The sequence below is a fragment of the Nothobranchius furzeri genome, chromosome 13 (assembly GCF_043380555.1).
Source record: "Nothobranchius furzeri strain GRZ-AD chromosome 13, NfurGRZ-RIMD1, whole genome shotgun sequence".
Taxonomy (NCBI): Eukaryota; Metazoa; Chordata; class Actinopteri; order Cyprinodontiformes; family Nothobranchiidae; genus Nothobranchius; species Nothobranchius furzeri.
In genome coordinates, this window is record NC_091753.1 from 39,186,873 (window position 1) to 39,212,867 (window position 25,995).

At 43.6% G+C, this 25,995-nt stretch overlaps 1 pseudogene; it reads left to right on the top strand.

Annotated features, from left to right (window-relative positions):
* Positions 1-25,995, top strand: part of LOC107380658 (glutamate receptor ionotropic, kainate 4-like) — a 219,097-nt pseudogene that overhangs the window by 92,149 nt on the left and 100,953 nt on the right.

Consider the following 25,995-nt stretch of genomic DNA (forward strand, 5'->3'; position numbering starts at 1 on the left):
TAACGGCCAAGAATTTAAAAGATATATTGATTAATTGTTGGAGAAACCGGATATTGTTTGTGTTCAAGAAACTTGGTTATATAAAAAATTAGAATTTAAATTATATCTATACACAATAATTAGATGTGATAGGGAAGATGGAATTGGAGGAGGTTGTGCTACTTTTATTCATGTTAATCTGAATTATAGAATAATTAAAATAGGAACTGATGAAGAATATATAAGGATAGAATTGTATGTCAATAATAAGAAGTTGTTTATAGTCAATTATTATAATCCATGCAAAAAATTGGATATTAATAAGCTTAAATTAACTCTGGAAGGGACTTATGATCAGGTGGTAATGTGTGTGGATTTTAATTCTCATAGTTCTTTGTGGGGAGGAATTAAGGAGGATCAGAATGGGAAATCATTGAAGAGTTCATGGAGGATATGAATTTAGTCTGTATAAATGATGGTAGAGGGACAAGGATGAACGTGACTACGGGTAAAACCTCGGCTATAGATCTAACAATAGTGTCTAATGCATTAGCGGGAAATTGTAATTGGGAAGTTCGGGAACGTACTCTGGGGAGTGATCATTATATAATTCCTACAAAACTTTATAGGAGTAAGGAAGTATATCTGGACAAAAGTGTTGGTCGTTGGGTATTTAAAAAAGCTGATTGGGATAAATTTAGAATTTTATGTGAAGAAGAAAATGGAAGGATTGATGTGGAAGAGGATATAGACATGGAACAAATTTTTAGGAGAGTGATAATTGAAGCGGCGGACGTTACTATTCCTAAAAATAAAGGGACCATGAAGAAGAAGAATGTTCCATGGTGGAATGAACAATGTGAAAAGGCAATTAAGGAAAGAAATAAAAGTATGAAAGTTTTGAGAAAGTCTCATAATTTTGACAGTTTGTTGAAATATAAAAGATTACAAGCTGAAGCAAGAAGAGTGGTTAAGAGAGCGACAAGGGAAAACTGGAGAGAGCTTTGTGATAAAATAGGAAGAACTACGTCTGTAAGTGACGTTTGGGGTATGATAAGGAAAATGAAGGGGGTTTATAGAGAGTTTAGATACCTGGTTCTCAAGGTAGGTGAAGAGGTTGCTATTAGCAATAAAGAAAAAGCTGAAATGTTGGCTAAAACTTTTGTAAAAATTACTAGTGATGATAATTTGTCGGAGGATAGATGGAGAAGAAGAGAAGAAACCAGAAGGACCAATATTGTTGAAGATGATGGTGGACGGAGGCTGACGACAATTGGCATTCCATTTACAGTTTTTGAACTAGAGCGAGCGATGGGGAGAACTAAAGTGACGTCATCTGGTAAGGATGATATTAATTATGAGATGCTTAAACATTTAGGGGATAAGATGAAGGGAAGGTTGTAGGAGTTATATAATAAAGTCTGGGAAAAAGGAAAATTACCAAAAAATTGGAAAGAGGCAGTGATAATTCCGATAATTAAACCTGGGAAAGATCCAAGTAATCCGGAGAACTATAGGCCGATAGCTTTAACGTCTCATATAGGTAAAGTAATGGAAAGAATGATTACGGATAGGTTAAATTATTATTTAGAAAGTAGGAATTTGTTAATGAAATATCAAAATGGGTTTAGGACTGGTAGTGGAACAATGGATGCCATAGTGAGTTTGGAAAATGACATTAGGAAAGCACAAAACAATAAAGAGAGTTTAGTTATAGTTTATTTTGATATTGAGAAAGCATATGACATGGTGTGGAAGGAGGGCTTGCTGATTAAATAAAAAAGGTCGGGGATAGAGGAAAGAACATATGATTGGATTTAGGACTTTTTGTTTAATAGATACATTCAGATAAAAAAAGGTGATAGATTGTCAGAGGGTTATAGGGTTGACAATGGGACACCACAGGGAAGTGTGATCAGTCCTGTTCTATTTTCTATTATGATCAATGATGCGTTTGAAGAGATAGGATATGATGTTGGGAAAGCATTGTTTGCAGATGATGGAATATTATGGAAAAGGGAAAGGAACATTCAATGCTTGCAGAAGAAAATTCAGGAAGCAATAATTAAAGTGGAGAATTGGTCTTTTGAATGGGGATTTAAGTTTTCAGTGGACAAAACAAAAAGTATGGTCTTTACAAAGAAAATAAATATTAAGAATGAGCTTAAATTATATAGGGAACCTTTGGAGCAAGTTTATAGTTTTAGATATTTGGGTGTAATATTTGATGAAAGGTTGTTTTGGAAGGAGAATATTAATAACATAGTTGAAAGATGTAAAAAGGTAATAAATATTATGAGGTGTTTAAGGGGTAATGATTGGGGGGGCTAGTACCAAGGCTTTAAAACAGGTATATATAGCAATGATCAGATCGGTTATTGATTATGGTAGTATTGTATATAGTTCCGCAAGTAAAACATTACTGAAGAAGATTGAAGTTATTCAAAGTCAGGCTTTGAGAATTTGTTGTGGAGCAATGAAAACCACACCGATAGTGTCCTTACAAGTGGAAATAGGAGCGATGCCATTGACTCTTAGATTCTTAGATTCCTTTTTTCTCGCTACGGTCAGTAGGAACTTACATCAGTGGTCAAGTTGCGATGAATATGGTGCGTCCAGGTGATGACATCATCAAATAGCGAATTTAGAAACTTGGTTGCTGAGCGTCTCTTCCATCCTCCAGATCTGTCTCAATCCTTGAGGGATTAACGGCCTCTTTGATTAAAAAACAGCCTGTTTACTCAGTAGAAATCACTGTGTGCCGGTGTTCACGTCACTCTGTTCACAGGTGGAGAGAAAGTCCGTGGAGCTTGAAGGCATTTTCTATTTTTTTCCTGTTTAGGGTGCGGCAGCCAGCTGCGCACAGGTGCAGCGGATTTATAATCAAGAAGAAAAAAAAAGTGAGAGGAGCAGTGGAGTGCTTAGCTCCATATTGTCATGACAATTTCAGATCGTTACAAAGTTACTGAAATTAAATTATTGGGCTTGTGTACAAGGTAGTACAGAGGATGTGCATATGGTTAAGGGAGAGGTAAAAGTAGGAGGGCAATGTTTCAATGGACAGTATGAGAGTATGGTCTGGAAATCGTGTAGATTGGCGCAAGCCTTTAAATTAAATGATATAGTTGTTCTTAAGAATTTTTTATATTCTCTTACTCCATTTTGGTTATTTCCAAAAGTGTTGATAGATTTTCATATTCATAATGTAATTAAAATATGGAAAGGTGTGGGAAACTGGGATAATGTTGTGGAAGAAAGATTAAATGACGCTCATCAATCATTCATCCCTATATATACTGACGGGTCGAGAGAGTCAGGAAATTTAACAGGGTTTTCTTTCTGGATTCCGAAATTTAGTAAATATCATTGAAGTCGAACATCTAATAATCTGTCACTATATACAGTGGAAATGTTAGCCATTTCATTTAGTTTACAGTGGATAGAACAAAATGGTGTTAGGAAGAGTATTATTTGCTCAGACTCCATGCCTGTATTGTTGTCAATTAGAGAAATGTCAGCTGATAAGAGGTCAGATATTTTGTATGAGATATTTGAGTGCTTGTTTAGGTTGATGAAGACTGATTCAGAGGTTAGATTTATGTGGGTTCCAGCTCACAGTGGAGTAGAGGGTAATGAAATAGCTGATTATTATGCAAAGCAGGCAACGAAACTGGATACTGTGATGGAGGTTCCTTACAGTGTTACAGAGGTGAAATCAGTGATTAGACAGCAGATTCTGGATGAATGGCAAGAACAATGGATAAGGGACGTGAAAGGAAGACATTTATATAAATTAAAGGGAAAGGTTGGAAGAATGGAAGTCACTCAAATGAGTAACAGAAATCAAGCAGTGATAACAAGGATGAGAATGGGACATACAGCTTTGAATAGTACACTTTTTATTCTTGGACGGCTTAATACCAGTCTGTGTGAATGTGGACTTGATAGGGAAACAGTAGAACATGTATTATGTGCTTGTAGGATGTATGTGGGTAATAGGAAATTGTTGGTTGGAAAATTAAAAGTTAAAGGACATAAGGAATTTGAGTTGAGTATTCTGTTAAATGGGGGACTAGTGGTGTATAAGTTAGTCATAGACTTTTTAAGGGACAGTGGATAACTTGATAGAATTAAGGGTTTTTTTTGTTTGTTTGTTTGTTTTAAAGTAGGATACTCCCCACTTCGACTCACACTCCCATTCAGTAGGTGGCGGAAAAGCACCTGAAAGTTGGTTGCCACCCGCCATTGAACAACAGAAGAAGAAGAAGAAGAAGAAGAAGAAGAAGAAGAAGAAGAAGAAGAAGAAGAAGAAGAAGAAGAAGAAGAAGAAGAAGAATTCTGGGAGGTAGCAGTGCAGGGGTTCTGCTGTCCTCTAGGCCTCAAAGTTTGTTTTAAACCCTGTCGAATTGATGAGTTTTAACTTCTAAAATTTTAACTGTGAGTTGATGAGGTTTAAAGGGTAAAACTCTGAGTGATCCATAGGGTTCTTTGGTTGACTCAGTTTTAAGGTTAACTCTGTTTTGGTTTTAAGACTTTTATCTACTTCATTGTGTTTTAAAACATCTTCATTTTGATAAAACTTTTGACAAAGTTTTAACCAGGTGTTTTAATTGTTAAGTTGTCTTAATTGTTAACCTTTTCGAGAAATTTTTGTCTTGCATTATTTTGATAATGCTCTCAATCTGTTTGCTTGCTTGTTTTAAAACCTTTTATGGCAATTAAACCCATTTTTAATCCACTGTCATATTTTTATGTTAAAATGTGAAGGAAGGGTAACATAAAAATATGACAGTGGATTAAGAATGGGTTTAATTGCCATAAAAGGTTTTAAAACAAGCGAGCAAATAGATGGAGAGCAATATAAAAATAATGCAAGACAAACAATTCTCAAAAAGGTTAACAATTAAAAGACAACTTATTAATAATTAAAACACCTAGTTAAAACACAACGAAGGAGATAAAAGTCTTGAAACCAAAACAGAGTTAACCTTAAAACTGAGTCAACCAAAGATCCCTATGGATCACTCAGAGTTTTACCCTTTAAAACTCATCAACTCAGAGTTAAAACTTTAGAAGTTAAAACTCATCAATTCAAAGGGGTTTAAAATGAAATCTGAGACCTGGAGGACAGCAGGACCCCTGCACTGCTTGCTTGCTTTAGCAGGAACCCAGCAGCTTAGATGCCATATAGGCATATTGCTGCCTTTGCAACATCACACGCTACGGCCATGCCTGCCCACTATATCCTGTTAAATGCACCCACAGTGCATAGGTAGTTCATCAGTAGCTGCACATGTTGCTTATCCTGAACCCTCAACAACGTCCGGAGACTGAATACTTCCACCCCACACTGCCCCAACATCCCATACAGGACACGCCACTCATCCCCGTACCTTCTACAGCTCAGCAACACATGGGAGACCGTTTCCTGTTCCCCACAAACACATCTCCCACCTGGGTGTTTGCCCACCAGGAACAGGCCACATCCCAGTCCACAATGTCCCAGCCTCAAACGGATCAGCATGACCTCATCCCTCCTCCCACAGCCTATGTCCAGCCTTCCTTCACCCACCATCCCCTGCAGTTCAAAAAAGCTCCTATCCTTTTGCCCTGTGCACCAGGAGACCTGCCACAAGCCTCTGACCTCCCGGAAGATCACCACACGGTATTCCGGCGACCCCATACCCACGTCCAGTCCCACTGTGTTGTTCCTAATGGAGCCCTTCGCCGCCTGATCTGCCTCCTCATTTCCACCCACTCCCACATGGGCGGGAACCCAAACGAACCCTACAACACTACCCTGTTTCTGCAGTGCACAGAGCAACTGGTGTACCAAGACCAGCAGATCCGGCCTAGAGCCCGGTCTCTAACCCGTCAGCGCTCTCAACGCTGCCGCCGAGTCGTAACACACGACCGCCCTCTTTGGCCCACATTCCCCCACCTACCTCAAGGCGCACAGCATAGCCACCACCTCCGATGTGAACACCAAACTGTGGTCATACAGACGGCCACCAAACACGTGCCCCATGCTAGGAACCACAAATCCCAATGCAGCCCTGCCACTCTCAGGGTCCCTAGAACCATCCATGTATTTTGGCACATACGAGGACCACCCTGTCTTCAAGTACTCCTCTACCACCTCTGCCCGACAACTTCCGCTGCCCTGCCCCAAGAGAGTCATATCCACCTCTGGGTCAGGCAACTGCCACGGTGGAACATCCAGCCCGAACAAACAGGAAACCAGTGGCCAGCCCAGGAGACCCAACCTACCCGCATGTCCCCTGAGCCTTTCCAAAAAGCCTCCCCGCCCTTTCCGGCTGCCAAACTCCCACTATTCCTCCAGCAAACCCGACGCCACAGCTGCATCCCCCATGCCCCGTACCCTCATCAGGTATCGTAGCCCCAGTTTGACCCGACGATACTCCAGGGGCATCTCTCCTACCTCCACCTGAAGCACCAGCACCGGTCTCGTACAAAAGGCCTGGCTACATACTCTCAATGCAGCTGCCTGCACCACATCCAGCCTCCGCAAGGTCGAGGGGGCTGCAGAGCCATACAAAAAGCATCCATAATCCAGGATAAAGCGCACCACACCCCTGTAAACCATCAGCAGGGTGGATCTATTTGCTCCCCAGTCTGTCCCAGCCAAACGCCACATGGCATTCAACACCTTAGTGCACCTGTTAACCAGATTCATCACATGAACCCCCCAGATTGTCCTGCATCTTACAAAACACATGGAGCAGGTTCAGCCCCTTCCCCTAAAGGCTCTGTCATCAGCATACAAGGATCTACCTGTTCCGACACTCAACGAGCCAAACATACCATTAATTAAAACATTAAAAAGAACCGGACTGATGACAATACCCTGAGGGACCCCATTCTCCACAATCACAGACCTAGACAGGGACGATCCCACCCTCACCTGCATTGTCCTGTCACTCAGGAAATTCCCAATCCACCTCAGCATTGTACCCCTCACCCCAGCCCCGTGAAGGACCTTTAACAGACCCTCTCGCCATATCATGTCATACGCCTTTTCAATTTCCAAGAACACCGCCACCTCCACCTCCTTATTGGATAGGGCCTTCCACACATCCAAATCCAGAGGCGTGACAGCGTCCATCGTCGAGCGCCCCAACCGAAAGCCACTCTGATATGGTGCAAAGTACCCAGTACCTTCCAGAAAATGAACCAATCTTTTGGTCACCATATGCTCCATCACCATGCACAGGACTGACGTCAAAGCAATAGGTTTGTAGGACCCCGGATCTCCTGGAGACTTCCCTGGTTTCAAAAATGGAAGAACCACTGAGTGGTTCCACTCAGCAGGCAGCTGCCCCGACCCCCACACCAATTTCATCAATGCCAGCAGCTCCTCCACAAAAAAGCCCCCCTGCATGTTGCAGCAGTGGGTAACCTAGACCGTCCCAGCCTGGGCAAGTGTCCCTGCCTTTCCCAGTCTCCCGTTCCAAGCTAAAAAACAGGTTGTAAGCACCATCCTCCACCCCGTCACCCTGTAAGTTGATCACATCACCTGCCAACATAGACTCCCTTTATGCACGGTCTGCCAAGGTTACATTAGACGAACTATGGACCCCCTGAACATGAGACACCAGCAAATCTGCCCTTTCCTTGTCCCTTCCTGCCGTCACATTCCCACTACTAAGTACAGGAACCCTCTGCTGCACCCGAGCCCCCATCATCCGACACACTATTCACCACAGCGTCCCCATGGTCGTCCGTGTCCCCATTCGGGCACAGAAAACCGTCCATCCCGACCTCTTTGCCATCCTAATCATCTTCCATTCCACCACCCTCAATCTCCGATAATCCAAAGCGTATGAGTCAAAAGGGTGTTTCTTCAGACGCCGAAATGTCCTATTCTGGGCCCGGATAGCCTCATCACAGGCCTCCTCCCACCACAGAACCATTGTTCTCCTTGGCGGAACTCGTTTCCTGGGAACATGAACCTCTGCCACCGACCTCAACATGCCCGAGAGGGCTGCACACCTGGCATCCACATACCCAACATCCCCCAGCTGGCACACTCTATCCTCCAAAAGCAACAAAAACCAGGGCCAATCAGCCCTCCCATAATTAAAACCCATCACCAAAGCCGTGGGGTTATCAACCAGCCCTCTCCCATACCAACTCAATACCGGGGAGTGATCACTACCCACCTGCAGGTCGTCCAACACCTCCCACCCACCAGCCACCGTCTCCAGGTCAGCCGTAACAATAGTCAGGTCCAACACGGAAGAGTACTGCCCATCCCCCCCTGTTCCAAGTGGGCCGCCCATCGTTCAACACCACCAACCCACAGTCCTCTATAACCCCCTCTAAAACCCTGCCATTCCCACCCATCCTACGGTCACCCCACATCCCACTGTAGGCATTAAAATCCCCAACCCACAAAATCGAGGACGCCCCATCTACTAACCCTTTTAGTCTTCCCCCATCTAATCTCTCCCCTGGATTATGAAAATTAACCTTCAATACTTCCCCACGCACAGTCCACATGTCCACTCGCACACACTCAACGCCATGGACCTGTTCCTGTCTCCGATATTCCACTCCCTCTCTGAGAAATGTGCCACCACCACTTCCCACCCTGCCTTCCCTATCCCATCTCTCACAAACATACCCCACCACCTTAAAATCTAGCCCCGGCTTTAACCACGTTTCCTGGACACAAAGAATATCCAGCAACACACCAAAACCCTCCACCACCCTTTTAAACTCCTGGCCGTTGGCAATCAGGCTGCGAGCATTCCATTGCAGGACCCTAATAGCCATATCCAGGAACTAACCCACTCCCAAAACCCCATCCATGTCCTCCGCCTCCTAAGATACAAGACATGCCGGTAAATCTGGAGTCCCCACTCTACCCCCTCCTATCAAATATGTTGCCTCCCACACTTCCTTGGGGTTAACCCCCACAAACCCCAGGATCGTCCTGCCGTCGCCGTCACTTCCCGAACCACATCTGATTTGCGCACCGTCTTCCAACAAAAGCCAAAAACAACAGTTGGTCCTCCACCACTACCCCGCGGCTGCCCCTCATCACCCTGCCCCTCACCTCAGTCGGCGCTGCAACCTGCTCACCAGATCCACGAGCGCCCGAACAGCCGTCTCCCTCACCCTACGCACCACTTCAGCATAGGACATCTGCTTCCCTGCCCAAAACTCCTCCACTGCTACCGCCTCTCTATACGGCACACAGCCACAAAAAGTCACCTGATGTCCACCCCCACAATTAGGGCACCTTAGAGCCTCCTCACACGCCCGACCATCGTGCCCCCCTCTGTATTGTTTACATGTCTCTCGCTCCACACATGCCCTTGCCTAATGCCCAAACCTCTGGCAACGAAAGCATTGTAGGGGAGCCCTATCAAATGGCCTGACCGGATAACTCATACATCCCAACAAAACCCGAGCCGGCAACTCGCCCTCTCCAAACGTCAACAGCAAGGGGGTCGAACCCCACTCGTTAAAACCCAAACACCTCACGGCCGTCACATTGCCCCCTCTCAAATCTCGCAACAAATCCTCCACTGCTACATCATTCGGGACATTATACAAGACCCCCATCACGGCAGACTTATCTTGCTGCATAATCACCGCAACTTCAACCCCCAGAAACTGTTTAAGCATCAGTGCTTTGGACAGCTGAACTTCCGAACGGCACACCACTAACAAACCCCCCACCCACCCACCCACTCAAACTGAACGGGACAGCATGGAGCTCACACGGCACACACACACACACACACACACACACACACACACACACACACACACTGCAGCATGTTAGAATCTTTTGAATGACTAATTTAACTACATTAAACTGCTTTTGTAATAATTTAATCTCTCATTCTGGAGTAAAATAAAGAAACAAGCTAAATCATCACATATCTGTGGCATCAAGGAGCAACTTCTGCATTCAAACACAGGGATGGAGCACAATGTTTACAGCTGAACATTATCAGGATGTTTTAACTCACAGAGGCCTGCAGGTCTTCTGTTTAATGAGCAAAGCGCTGAGAATCCGCTTGCTATGAGCGCTAAACGTTATTTTGCCACTTCCGTGCGGAGCGGTAGGCAAACACATTTCAAACACGGAACAGAGTCTGATTACCGAACCGAGCAGAATTCTGATGAGTCCACACCTGTGCGCAAAGGGGCGGGTTCCAACCCACAGGAGAGGAGGGAGAGAGGAGGTAAACAGCGAGTGGATCACAGGGACTGAACTGATTTTTTGAGCAAAACTGTGGTAAAAATGGCTGTTTGTCCTCAATATTTAAAATGTACACCCACACCCCCCACGGTTTAGACGCGGTGCTCATGCAGGTGTCTCTTTCTGTTCCGACGCTGCTACACGTAATATTTTTAATTTATTAAGCCTACAATTTATTTTTACTCAGTAACGGACATTATTTAAAATGTAGCGAATTACAATTCTGTAAACGTACTCAAGTAAAAGTAAAAGTACAGATTTTAAAAACGACTTAAAAAGTATAAATATGCAAAATAGCTACTCAATTACAGTAACATGAGTAAATGTAATTCGTTACTTTCCACCTCTGCTAAATAGAGAAAAGTTTGGCACCAATTTAAAGAGAGCATGTAGGTGGGATGAAAGTTTATGAAAACCAATTATATTTTGTATAAAAGTATGTGTTATTATATGTTTGTCATGAAATAAAACACATTCTCTCATTAAAATAAAGAAAAGTCACAGAGATACAGTTAAAAATAGATTTAAAGGTGTTTTTTTTTTACTAACTGTGTTTATCTAAGAGAGGAGCTAAGAGAAGTGAAAGTGCTTCATGTTAAATCTGCACGTTCACATCTGTGAGGTGAACTGTGGGAGCATAAAACTCATTAAATGTTAACAGATGTATATTTTAACACATTGCTTCTTTTATTGTGCAGTTAAAAGTTTTTACAAGCTTTAAAAAGGATTGAAGATGTGCCATTGATCCCCCACCCCACCCCTCACCTCTCCCCCCCAAAAAAATCCCCATTTATCCCATATATCCCACACTCTCTCAGTCTTGTTTCATATCTTCAAAACATTTGGGTCTTTTTTTACTTCCAATATCCAGACATCTAAGCTTTAAATTCCAGAATGTTGTACATGCTAATAAAACGTGTGCATCAGCTGTTAGTGACGACGAGGATGTTTGTTCAGGGAGGATGAGAGGAGAAGCGGTTTTCTGGCTCTTGCTGAGGGAGGGAAGCAGTAATTGGAAAAGTCAGGGTGTTCCAGCTTCCTTTGGAGAAGAGAGCAGGAAGGACAGAGTCTCTCTGTGAGACGCGTTCAGCACCGTCAGCAGATCTGAGTCTTTCTAATGATCTAATGGAATAATCTCACCTCCACTCCACAGACAGGTTAACCCCTAGCTCTCCTACAAACACTGACATGATACACTTTGTCTGAGTAGCTACTTCCTCTTCCTCTGTAGCTCTCATCAGCTCTGCTGTTTGATGCCGTGTACACGGTGGTTGCAGCGGTTCAGGAGTTGAACCGCAGCCAGAATGTTGGAGCCACTCAGCTCTCCTGCAAGTCCTCCAAGATCTGGCTGCACAACAGGAATAAAATGTGGATGTCTTTATGGAGGTTTATCTAAATATACACTTGAAATTCTTAATGTAGCAATCTAAAGTAGCTAGTAGTTCTTTTATTTTTGCTGTAATTATTAAACTCTTGTTCAAATTAAACCGTTATTTATTTTCAAAGAGCTTCGGATCACATGACTTTTCTGGAATGAAGCAGGCAGGATATTACAAGTAAATCTTTTACCTTTCTGCTTTTTTCGGTTAAATAGGTAGAGTTGGAAGGTCTTATGCCACTTAAGCTGTCTGCCTGGATGTGGAGATTCATAACACCATTGTGCATTGGCGCAAGGGCTCTCTGGCTGGCTCACAGACAGTGACGGAGTCATGCCCAAAATTTTAAAACATCCGTCGAAAGTGACGAAGACTACAAGCTTGTGATTGGTCAGGACGCTTCTTCCTGTAAATTCATCACAAGCACCACCGTTTCCCCATTAAAAACACATCATGGAAAAAGTCCAAAATTATGAACATTTATTCACCCGTGGCTGAAACAGTACAACAAAACGGAGCAAACATGAACAGAAATGATGGGAAATGCGGGTTTAGAGGTGGCAACCACATGAAGATGCAGAGGGGAATGAAGGACAAATTTGTCTGTGTCATAAAGTCTTTGAAATATGTAAACACACACACACATACAGTATATACACACAAACACTCTGCTGCCTGCACTAAAGTCCATGTGTAAAATAATTTCCACCACTCTGTGTGCATCTCTGTTGCAGAGCTCACAGAGAAAGAGAAATCAGGCTTTACAAATTAGCATCGGCTCCACTCCGCCCGCCCAGCCTGGCCATGTTCATTCCACACTGCCTTAGGAATGCGAACGTGATTGAGCACAGGGGCGGTCTGTGGCCTGTGATGTCATGAGCACATCCCCGGGCATATGGGCGGGGCAAAAGAGCGCAGAGAAGTCCGTGTTGTCTCCACTGTTAAACAAAAACGGCCTGAGCAGTCATGCTTTTAGAGACTCTGACTCTGATTTTGTATCCTGGTGTGTGTGTGTGTGTGTGTGTGTGTGTGTGTGTGTGTGTGTGTGTGTGTGTGTGTGTGTGTGAGGGACAGTCAAGTGTGTGTGTGTGTGTGTGTGTGTGTGTGTGTGTGTGTGTGTGTGTGTGTGTGTGTGTGTGTGTGTGTGTGTGTGAGGGACAGTCAAGTGTGTGTGTGTGTGTGTGTGTGTGTGTGTGTGTGTGTGTGTGTGTGTGTGTGTGTGTGTGTGTGTGTGTGTGTGTGTGTGTGTGTGTGTGTGTGAGGGACAGTCAACTCGTTAACTAGGATTCAGAATGATAATGAATCGCGCATGCGGGAAGCCCCCACTGGCTGATTCTATCTGCCAATCAGAGGTTCCCTCTAATGGTACGCGTGACTTTGAGCTGGCCTATCAGCCAGCAGTGGGTGTCAGCCCTGCTCGGCTCCAGGCTGACCGCCTCGGGAAAAGGGCTGAAAAGCGTGGGAAAACCCAAGTGAGAACACTCTCAACCAGATGGAGTGGAGCCGATGCTAGTGTGTAAGTTCCATGACAGGCCACATTGAGTTCAACAGCAAAGGTCAAAGGTCAAACCATGCCCTGAGGATCATGCAGAATAGCAGAGATGGTCTGAGGCAGGTAAAGTAACTCTATAAACAGAATGCTTCAGTCCTCACAGCAGCGTTTAGACACAGCTGGAAGAGTTCTGATTCAGTTGGTTTTGTGTTTCTGAGGAAACCAGCTCAGAGTTTTTAACATCTCTATAGTGGTTTTAACACCTGATGACACACAGTTGTACATCTCCATGTCTCCTGATGATGCACAGCCAACTTTTTAACTGCAGTTTAGACATCAAATCCTGGATGGCAGAAAACTTTCTCCAGCTCAACCAGAGCAAAACTGAAGTTTTAGTCATCGGTCCTGAGGCCCAGAGAGAAAAACTTTTACCAAAAATAAAATCAATGTCTTAATCCTTCTGAACAAGTGAAGAACCTGGGTGTGACTTTTGACTCTGAGCTGACTTTTATCGCACACATAAAAACATTACTAAAATAGGTTTTTATCATTTAAAGAATATCGCCAGAGTCCGCTCCATTCTCTCTCGGGCCAGTACTGAGATGCTGATGCATGCTTTTATCACCAGTAGAATAGACTACTGTAATGCCCTGCTTTCTGGTCTTCCCAAAAAGAGCATCTCAGGTTTACAACTTTTGCTAAACTCAGCAGCACGTGCCCTGATGAAGACCAGGGGGTGGGAGCACATTACACTGGTTTTAGAATTGCTGCATTGACTCCCTGTATGTTTCAGGATCAATTTTAAGGTTCTCTCAATGGTTTTTAAGCGTCTTAATGGTCTTGGGCCTTCTTATCTTTCGGAACTGCTTTTACCACATGAACCCTCGCGACCTCTGCACTCCTCTGGCAGCCGTCTCCTTGTGATTCCAAAAGTCAGGTCACATACCCGTGGCGAGGCATGCTTCCAATTTAATGGCCCTCGTCTCTGGAACAGGCTGCCAGAGGACCTCAGGGTCATAGAGAATGTTCATGTTTTTAAGAGCAGGCTTAAGACTCACCTTTTTACCATAGCTTTTAATTGGTATCTGTGTTTAGCTGCATTGCTTGTTTTATTTTTATTTTACTATTTATATTTTAATTTTATTAGGCATTAATGTCTTAGTGTTTTACTATCTTTTAATCAGTTTTTTAGTGATTTTACGATCCGTATTAGCTCTTATTATTTTTATGTTACTTATTTGTTCGTGCCAGTGTTTTCCTCTGTGGGGCCCTCTGCCTCAGGGGTGGTGGTCGACTGTGGTGGCCTGGGTGCACCTCGGGGAGTGCTTAGGTGGTGGTGGGGGTTTTTGCCCTCCCTCCCTGGTAGCCCTGGGCTGGTGCCTTTGCTGCTGCCATTGATCAACTACTACCGAGGCAGATGGCTCACCTGATGGCATGTCATTCCTTACTTAACCCATCTGAACTCGGCCTAGTGTTTTCTTATGATATTTTATGTATTTATATATATATATATATATATATATATATATATATATATATATATATATATTTTTTTTTTTTTTTTATTTATTTATTTATTTGTTTATTTATTTATTTATTTTTTGTGTGCTTGTGTGTGTGTGTGTGTGTGTGTGTGTGTGTGTTCCTTGGGAAATTGGTTGTGGGATTTTGGGGGGGTGCAACTGTCATAATTATTTTATAGTTTTGGGGAAATGATGGGATTATCGTCAGGATCCAGCAGGTGAAGCTGTTCCTCTCCTTTCCCAGGTGCTGAGTGGTCCCAGCTGGAGCCAATTACCCCATCAAGGCAGCAGTATTTAGGAAGAGCGGATTCACCAGATGGATGTCAGCTGATTCTGTTTATGGAGTGGTAAACTGACCACATGCTCTCTAGTTATGCTTCCCTTTGTGCCAAGTACTTACCTCTCTGTTGCTCGCAGCAACCTTAACTGCGTCTTTGAAGACCCAGGAAGTTCCTCGTCAGTTCATACATTCAAGTTCTCTTCTCCACGTCTTCATTGGATTGGCCGTCCGTCTCCCCGGGTATGGCCACTCCTCTCTCCACCCCTACAGTTGCCCCAGCACTGGATTCTGCCAAGCCGCTCAGCTCTCCTGTGGAAAGAAAACACTGCGCAGCTCACACAACCTTCAACCATCCTGAATACTCACCTCTCTCAGCACCAGTCCCTCCGCCGCTCCAGTGAGATATCGATTCCAGTTAATCCTGCTAAAGAACGTTCAGTTCGCTTCTAAACATACTTACCATACCTACCTTTTCCAGTGATTATCCTCCTCGAATCCTCACTTCCTCTTGATCTCTCAATTCCAATGGTCCAGAAGAAAATAAACTGTTTTAAGAAAATCTTGTATCTGAGTCAGAGTGTGCTGTGTCTGCTTAACTCATTCACTGCCAGCCATTTCCTGATCGCTAAAGGCCTTCGCTGCCAGCGTTTCTCCATTTTTACAGTTTTTTTTAAATAGTCACAGAATGTTGCGTGCTAGGATGATGTTGACAGCAAAACAAAGCGGAGACTCCAGACTCCTTACTTCAGGAGGAATCACCATGTTTCGAGCTTTATCCGTTCTTTCATAATCCATTGTCAAATTGTGATTGGCAGACGCTTTTCCGGTTCGTGCCTCCACTTTGTTTTGTTTTTTTTGTTTTTTTACAGGAATGGCCCAAAACGATCTCCTAACACATGGATTTTCTGCTTCCTGATGTGACGTGACGTATTCAGATGAAGATCGGCTTCAGAGCTGAGATGTTCTCTCGGTGCGGGGGCTCGTTCCGATGCCCAAAACAGTAAAAGAAAAATGCAAATGACAACTTTAGTCGTCATTGGTAGTGAATGAGTTAAGAGTCACTCATGGGATCATGACAATTATGGGTTATATGGGGTAATTTTAACCTGCAAAGCACTTTGAGGTGTATTTTTTGTATATGAAAAGTGCTATACAAATAAAGTTTGACTGAACATCTAAGTGTTCCTGATCCGACTCGGTCCACCTCCCGAATGGAAACTACTTTGGGCCAATGTAGCAGTTTCTTTATGGCAGTGGGTCCAGTTAGCTGCATCGTACCACAGGGAGCTGTGATCGCACACATCAGCTGGTTTTTCTTGGTGCAAACTATCTCCATTATCTAACAGGCAGAAGAGCTGATGCACCAGAGGAAGGGTTTAAAAATTCAAAAGGGCTCTCTTGAGGGTGAAAGAAACTTGCTTTACTGGGAAAATAACTTTAAAGAAAAATTTGATTTAGAACTGCAATTCTTTCATTTTCTTTGGTTTAACAGATTTCTGTAAAATATCAGGCTGACTTGTTATTTACTGTAAATATTCTGCATAAATCACCAGAATTATCAGCACATTTACTCTGAATCTCCTCCTAAAAACAAGTCTGTGAAGGTAAATCATGTTTAAATCGGAGAGATTCTGGCATAAAGCAGTTTCTTATGCATTCAGTAAATTTACAGTGATAACTGAGTAGAAGTAGTCGGCAATAAAACATTAGTGACAAAAAGCTTTGAGGAGCTGAGAGATTTATCTGATCCAGACTGTAGAGCTGTTTTCATGCTGTGTGCTGCTATTTGGGCTTATTTGTGTTGGTTTGTGCTTTTGACATGAAGTAGTGGCCATCTTTTTAGTCGAAGACAAAAACATTGCTTTAAATCTCCAGCTGGTGATGGAAAATATGTTGAAAAGCGAGGACTCTTCCATCCATCAAGCTCATCTTAAAATACCTCAGTGGAGCCAGAATGCCACCAGCGGTAGAAATCTCTGTTGGGTGTGAGAAATGAGAGAAGGGAGAGGAGAATCTAGAGGTAAACATCAGCACAATGTGACATCAGTGTTGAATAGGTGAGTGATGGGAAACATGTTGTGATAAAGAACGTTTCTGTGGACGGGTCGGCTTTCATGGAGATGCCTGGATTTTAGAATATGGATGAAGACTCTTTCATCTGAGTCAGGACCAGTTTCATGTCCTCTGATGCGATGGGACACATATCAGAACATGTTCCTGGAATATTTAGAAAAATGTATGCAATATGTTGGAATGTGTGTTCATGAATGAATGAATGAATGACTTTATTTCTGCAGATAGAATGAATCCTTTCAGCTTTAGGACTCTGAGCAGTTTTCACACACCTCCACTTCTGGGTTGGGTGGTGCTAATTAAATGTCAGAAGTTTACTCTTCTTTTCCCCTCATCCTCATAAAAGTATCAGGATAAAAAGAAGCTGAGAAATTCTGCAGCAGTTTGTTAGAGATGTTACTGTGATTGAGTTTGTTAGCAGGAAGCAGCTCCTCCTGCTTCCTTTACTTTCTGGCAGACAGGGAGGTTGTTTTTCACTTCGCTCCTCGTCTCATCAACACGCTCAGATGTGTTTGATATTAAAATCATCACAACCAGGAGCCTCGTTTGTTATTCTCAATATGCTATAAAAATGAAACAGGATCATTTCCATATTGTACTTTCTGCATCATGTCCTGCTCCCCTGATGCTCCCCTGAACCCCCTCATTCTCATCTCCAGCTGAAAACATCCTGCTGGGAGGTTCACGTGTAAACAGCAACTGGAGCAGAAGTTAGGAAGTTCACACATTCTGCTCCAAATCTCAGGTGTGTGGTGACAGCAGCAGGAATGACCATGGCTGCAGCTCTCAGCTACATTTCTCTGTCGCTCTGACTTTCTGTCTGTGCAGCATTTTGTACAGCTTGGAGGATTTCATCCATCTACAACAAAGTGTCTCCACCCACTACAGCAGAGAGCTGATGTGTTTTCTCAGCTCATGTTTCATCATTCTCATGTGTTTTCTCATCTGCAGAATGTGTTGCTCTTGTGTGTTTTTGACTTGCCTCTTTCTCGCACTCCTTTCTATGTTCTATTGTTCGTGTGTTGAGTTGGCGTTCGGTTTCTCCTATGTATGTTTTATTGCAGAGTTTGCATGGGATTTCGTAAATGACTCCACATTTAAGTCCAGCTAATATTTTGTCTTTTGGGTGCACTAGTCTGTTTCAAGAGCAGCAAAAGAAGAAGCAGAAAGCACAATAAAGAAGTCAGCCGTAACAGATCACTGCATAAGAGAAAACCATATAATGGACTGGGACAATACAAGGATCATAAACATTGATCAACAAAAATACAAGAGATGGATTAAAGAAGCAATCGAGTGTGGTTCTTTTCCCTTATCAAAAACAAGAAAGAGACAGGTTTTGTCCAAACTCAGCGGGGGGCATTTATTTACACAACTCATCCATACATCACCAACACTTCACAGGGGACAGCGTCCAGCTTCGGTCTAACCACCTCGGCTGGAGATCCTTCTGCAAAAGCCCACTCTCCTACACCACGCAGCATCAGTTATACTATTCAACCCCCACCTCCCTTTTGATTCTGAGAAATGATGGGGTGCTACTTCCACATCCTAATATGGTCAAAAGTAGTTGAAACTTACATAAGCTGGGCAGATCAACATGTTTTTGGAGCATGTACTCAGCAGCTGGGCTGCCTGATAACCGGCTGGCATTGATAAGCAACATGTCAACATGCAGTACACAAAACACTGCTTTTAGCTCCTACAGATCCCCCCCATGGGGGTGTCCACCCCCATTAATAAGCTGGCTACATAACATATAACTTAACACATAAGTGAACGTTAACATAAACCAGTAAATGGGTGTCGAATGGCAAAATGACAAATACACTACAAACTTCAACCAAACTATATAGGCATATATGTAACGACGAAGTAACTGCAAACCAACACTTGGATGAGTACACAAAGTAAGTATCAGCTTCAAAACACAATATGGAATGTGACGTCTTTAACCAGCTCAGTCACATCAAAATGCATGCGCAAACTGTAAGGGGGCGAAAACCTGTCCGCTGTTCTTAACAGGAAAAATTCCCCCTTGACCTCCTGGCCCCAAAACAGGACGGTCACATAAAGCACAGAGTGAGCATGCAAGCCTAGCCTAAGTATATGGCAGACATTAGGTAACAGTGAATTAACAAAAGAACGCACGTAAGAGAAAACAAACTGATGAAACCTTCCAACAGAGAACAAAATCATAAGCATGATCGAGCATTAATTACCCTTAGCAATATTGCAACCAGTAACTGTACGTGAATATGCAATCAAAAATACAAACTCATGTGAAATAAATGATTGACGTGGATACTAATGAACGACTAGATGATGTCGCTGTGACTAAACCTATAAAAGTTAAACACAACAGGAGGTGTAATGAATATACTCAACGTAACAACACAACTGCTCAACTGAAATAGAGAACGGAGTCAGAGTCCCAGCTGCAGAACTGAAAAAGAAATGGAGTGAAGAAAACATAAGAGTCAAGTTCAGTTTTATTAATGACTGCTGCAGGGGTCTTGCCGCTGGAAGAGGACTTTGAGGCCGATTCCTTAGTCGAGTGCATGTAACCACAACAGCAACATCTATGATGAGACGCAAAGATTACTCCGCCGTTGTCCCATCAGCCGTCCCATTCTTCAGGCACATTGGGTGTCGTGCTGAGTCCATTGCGGCCATTTCCATTTGCACATATTGAGACGACGCAGCAAGGTTCATTTGGGCAGCCAGAGTTCGCTCCCACAGTCTCCTCACAACAGGTAGGATGCAACATGCCAATAGAGAAATCAGAATTAGTACTACTATTGCACCAATTCCTGCTTTTACCAAAATAGCTCCCCACTGACCCAATTTGAGGGCTAAGGAGTCTAAGGACCAGCTTTCCCTGCCTGCATTCTCCTTCAGCTCTATCTTTAAATCTTTCAATTTCCTCATGCCTTCAGTAAATGCACCATCAGGGGCCGTATTACTTGGAATGTAGGTGCAACATTCTTGCCCACTGGAGTTCAGAAACTTACAGAGCCCACCTTTCTCGGCCAGCAACCAGTCCAAAGCCTGGTCATGCTGCAAAGTCATTTTGACTGTGGCATGAAGTTGTTCACCCAAGAGGCCAAGGTTATTTACTGTGTAATTTAAGATTCTTTGCTGATTAAAATAAACATAGTTGATCCATTTCACATTCTTATTTATTGTTATCCAAGGAAGAATTGACTCTAAACCTGCTACTACCTCATCTCTTGCTTGAAATTCTATGGGAATTCCTGTTGGCAGTCCTATGGCGTTTAAATGCACTTTATGATCAAACACATCATACCTCTTTGTCCTACGTCTATTGGTAGTCTCCAACTGAAGTAATTCACTCACACCTTCATGCAAGATAGTCACTGGAACTTTCATACGTACTAGCGTACACAACCCAACCCAAAAACTTGGCAAAACATTCATTAGAACATCACCACCACACATCCAGTAGCTGTCGGCCACTGGAATGTCTTGCTCACCTATGAGATCCAGAGTGGGGATCGTCATCGATATGTTATCACAGTCCTGACTAAGAGTTACAGGGTTTTCATACCAAACAGGGGTATCAATGAGAAGTGGCGTCATATTTGCATGCGGGAACCAGGATAATACCCAAGTGACGTTACAGTTGACAGATGTATTACCTACGTCCACTCCTCCATCGTCAGCGAAACCTCCGCTTGCAAAACATTCATAATCAGCACTATAATCAATTTTGTAGTCCGTTGGAGGACCATTTTGGTCTGTTTGGATCGCAAATTCAGCACATTCCTCTAGGATGTTATATTCTGCATATTTTTCAACATATTTGTACTTATCTCGTGTACCATGGAGCAATCTGCATTGGAATCCACACAATGGCATCTTAAGAAGAGGTGGAATCTTTTTATTTATCTCTATTACCTTTCTAGTCTTACATGTGCGTTGTTGTGTAATGGCACACTCACTAGAAGTATACTTTTCCGGAACAACCTCAGGTAACATTCCGGGTGCTTGAGCGCACACTATGCAGTCATTAGGAGTCATTTCTCTTGTCGTATACAAAGCCCATTTATACCAACTATTTTGCATGGCGACATCCCAAAGCCTATCCTCTATAGCCAATGGTCTGCCCGCTCTAGGGGAGATAGGCCCTGTGTTACTGCCGGACCTAGGTCTAATTGGCCCAAATAGTGGCTTAGGTACAGCTTTGCGATTGGTCACTTCTTGTTCATTTTGTCCTTTCTGAGTGAGATTACGAACATGGTTACTACCAGAGGTTGCAGTGGGAAAGCCAGATTTCACAGCTACACCTCCTGTGGGAGTTGTAGTACTGACAGGTGGCTTAGCGGTTACGCTTCTCAGCTTGCTAATCGGCGTTGTTTTAGATCTTGAAATCAGTGGAGTCACTAGCTGTAAAAAAGAGGAAGAGCTCCAGTCGGCCCTCACCTCTCCGACAGGGGCTGTGGTAGTCAAAACATCAGGGATCACAGTAGCAGTAGCGCTAGTAGTTAAAACATTACTTGGAACTGTGGTTATAACACCAGTTTTAACAATTGCTACGTCGAATGCAGGCAGGGATGCCGACCTATGTTGCATCCGGCCTGCTGAATTGTACTTAACTTGATCATGGTATGCTGCCTCGTCGTTGACCAAGTCGTCTGGCGTATGCTCTTGTGATGGGTCGACGAGTTGCTCCTCGGCCATCGTCTCCATCTTCACCTCCTCCAGCACCATCATCAGACCCACTAGTGTCATCCAAAACAGAACTATCATCAGGCTTAGCACGCCCTTCTCTCCTCCGGCCATCATGCCGGTTTGTTACGTTAGGCACAATACTGCCCTGAGTTTTGTCTTTGACTTTCGTGCAGTGCGTCAGATGATGCCACGTCGATCCTCCTTCGACCTGGACTGCTGTTGGCGTTGCTCGAACCACTTTGTAGGGACCCTCTCGTCGCGGTTCGTGCCACTTCCTCCTGAAAACTTTGATGTACACCTGGTCTCCAGGAACTACCGGCCCGTCTGCGCCTGCGCTAGAGACGAGCTCCTTTCTCTTTTCCTGCAAATAGATGGCTTTATGGATGCTGGTTAGTTGCTTGATATAGCTTTTGAATTCAAGCTCTAGCTGTTCCAGCGAAGGCCCCTTGTGGGGTCCTCTAAGCTGAGGAGCTGGCATTGGCCTGCCTGTTAGGACCTCATGAGGTGAAAGATGCGTGCTTCTGTTAGTTTGCATGCGATAGCTCATTAAGGCAAGCGGCAATGCATCAACCCAGTTAAGGTTAGTACAAGCACAGATTTTGCAGATTTTAGACTTCAACGTCAGATTCGCTCGCTCGACCATCCCTTGGCTCTGGGGGTGATAAACTGATCCTAATCGTTGCTTTATCCTTAGTTGTTGCAACACACCTTTAAGGACTTTTTCAACAAAAGCAGGACCATTGTCCGAGCTTATTTCCGACGGGATACCAAAGCGAGGAATCACTTCTCTGACTAGAAACTTTACCACTGTTTCTGAACCTAGATCTTTAGAGGGAACAGCTTCGATCCACCGACTGAATCTGTCAATGATCACCAGCATGTACCGTTTCCCATGCACAGACTTAATCATGTCAACATAGTCAATGACCAAATGTTTGAAAGGACCTTCGGGCACTGGAATGTGTCCCGCTGGGACTGTGATGCCCTTTTTTACATTGTTCTCAGCACAAATGTCACACTGATCTATTACTTCCTCAACCATGGCTTTTAGGTATGGTGACCAGTAACCTTGTTTGTTAAGTCTTTTCAGCACCTCTGCACGACCACAATGATCAGGACCGTGGCTTTCCGAGATTAGCATCGACAGCAAGGAGACAGGTGCAACGATCAAGCCCTCATGAGACCTCCACAAGCCGCTTGAGTCCATTGTTGCACCTCTTCTTCTCCAACACTGCTGCTCGCTTTTCTCTGCCTTTTCCTGAATCAGAATGATGTCTTCTGGTGTTATTGCAGGCTCTAATGATATTACAGGTGCCAAAATGGCTTCTTCACACCTGGAGGCAGATTTTGCCGCCTCATCTGCTGCATTGTTGCCTCTGATGACATCACAGTTACCCTTGCGGTGCGCAGGGCACTTTACAATGGCCAGTTTCGATGGAAGCATCATTGCTGAGATCAGCTCGTTGATCTGCTTTCCATGAAGGATGGGTGTACCATCCGTCTTCTTAAAACCTCTTTGTCTCCACACACTTCCAAACAGGTGACAAACACCATGGGCGTATGCAGAGTCAGTGTAAATAGTTGCTACCTGGCCACTTGCCAACTTGCAAGCTTCGGTCAGGGCTTTGAGTTCCGCTAGCTGCGCAGAACAGGGTTGGTTACACTTTTCAGCTTTTACTGTTTCAAATCTGTCATCTACTTTTTCCACAACAGCAAACGCTGCATGGTTTCCTAAGTAGTCTCTAAAACATGAACCATCAACAAAATAGGTGACATCAGATTGGTCGAAAGGGGTAGATTCCAAATCAGGCCTTAGCTTAGTGTATCTAGATACCTCGGCTATGCAGCAATGTGGTTCTCCTTCAAACTCAAAGGGAACAATGTTAGCAGGGTTTGCTGCGGTACACCTCTTTATGACAACGTCAGGATATGTCAGTAGTGGCATATACTGCAGGCATCTTGCTTGGTTTAACACAAACTTCCCTCGGTTGATTAGTTCAGATATTTTGTGATGTGTGTAGATGGTCACAGGATATCCCATTGTTATCACTGAGGCTTTCTCATAAGCATAATGCAAAGCAGCCAATCCTTGATAACAAGGGGGCCATCCCTGTGCCACATTGTCAAGTTTTGCACTGTAGTACGCAATAGGTTGTTTCCGACGTCCACTGCATGTGTCCTGCATTAACACTGCAGAGGCATACATGTCATGTCTGTTTGCGACGTACAGCAAAAATGGTTTTGTGTAGTCAGGTGTTGCTAAACTTGGCGCAGTTTGCATGTCTTGTTTGATGGTTTCAAAAGCTATCTTAGCTTCATTTGTCCATTTTAGAGTCGATTTTAAAGACTCACTTCCAGCATCTTTAATCAGTGCCCTAAGTGGTGCGGTTTTTTCAGCATAGTTTTCAATCCACTCGGAGTTAAAACCAGTCATTCCCAGAAATGTCATCATTTGTCCGACAGTTTGTGGTTGTGGAGCTTTGCTCACACCTTCCACGTGTTCTGGTGAGATGGCGACAGTCCCATGGGAGATTACTCTCCCTAGGTACTCTACCTGTGGTTGGCAGTACTGAAGCTTTGTTAGAGAGGCTTTGTGTCCTCCCCGAGCTAACTTCTGTAGGACTTTAATGGAGTCACGATGACAATCATCGATTGTTCGTGCGCAAATCAGTAGGTCATCAACATACTGAATCACAGTGCTGTTCACCTCGATGCCTTCGAGGCTCTGTTTCAAAATCTGATTAAAGATGTGTGGACTGTGTTTTAGCCCTTGTGGTAGCCTTCTGTACGTGAGCTGTCTCCCACGAAACGTGAAAGCAAAAAGATATTGTGATTCTTTGGCCAATGGGATGCTAAAAAATGCTGAACACAGATCAATTACCGTGAAGTATTTAGCTTCCCCATCAATGTTACTCAGTAATGTGCTTGGGTTTGGCACGTCTGCGTCAAAGTCAGTGATCACTTCATTTACAGCTCTTAAATCATGTACCAGTCGGTACTTGAGCTTGTCTGCTTTTAGCACTGGCAGAATTGGAGTGTTACATGTGCTATAGGTTTCTTTTAGTACTCCTGCTTGAATTAGACCTTCAATAGTTGCATTTATACCCTCTTCTGCTTCTGGCTTTAGTGGGTATTGGGGTCGATAAGGCAGTCTTGCATTTGGCTTCAATTCCACTTGAACTGGAGTTGCCGATGTTACCAGTCCAACATCCGTGTCATGTTTAGACCATAGCTGGTCTGGAACTTGTTTTAGCATGTTGGCTTTCAACTTGTTTTGAACTGTTTCTGATTCTGCTACACCTTGCATGTGTTTTTTGTTTGCGACTGTTACAACCTGTGGTTTTGACATCATGGTGCCGCCGCAGAGAATTTTAATCATTTCTGCATTTTTTGTAGTATAGATTAGCGGGTTATCTGTTTTCTGCCACTCTGTTTTAGTTGCTGTTAACATCATTGGTCCAAGATCTCTTGACCCAAAGCCTTTGTTTACCATTAAGGTAATGTGTGGTGCTGATTCTGGCACAGTGTGCCATTTTTCAATAAATGGGTTTTCTTCCACATTCACAGCTGCACCTTGCTGTCCTATCACGATGTATTGTGACACTAGCCTAACGTGCAAGTCTTTTGTTTCTTTGTCCCATTTTTCTTCAAAGATTCTACTGCATGATGGATCATAAGTCATTGTGCAGTGATAGTCACTGAACGGTACAGTAGCTTCTGGAATTTGAGCTTCAATAAATTTTTCCCACTGTTGAAACATCTTGGAGACTGGCTTGTTAATGTCACCAAGCCAGTAGACCTTAGCGTATTCTGTCTGAGCAGTCATTTGAAAGTTTATTCCAGAGCTATCTACATAAATTCCTTCTGGTGTGCACCAGATTTTTGTTTTTAGTTTACACAATGCATCTCTTCCTAGTAGATTAACTGGAGTTTGGTCTGAAATCAGAATTGGAATTACGATTTCACTGTCATCAACTGCTAGTCTTACTGGAGCTGTTAAGGGGTTTATTTGTTTTGTTCCCGAGAACCCTGTTGTCTTTACGCTTTTCTCAGACATGGGGAGATGAGTTGCATAATTTGATTTTATGCATGAGTAGGTTGCCCCAGTATCTACTAACATTGGGACCGATTTGCCTTCTATTTTAACATTGATCACTGGTTCTTTATTGGCGTTAGCTATTAAAATTGGTAGTTGCTCCTCCCCCCCAGGGCCCTCCGGGCATCCCTAGAATCCTTGTTGTGCTGCCCATGGATTAACTGGACCTCCTCTTCCCCGGTTTGGTCGTGTTCCACGACCACGCCCAGACCATTCAGGGTTTGGAATTGGATTCGGACAG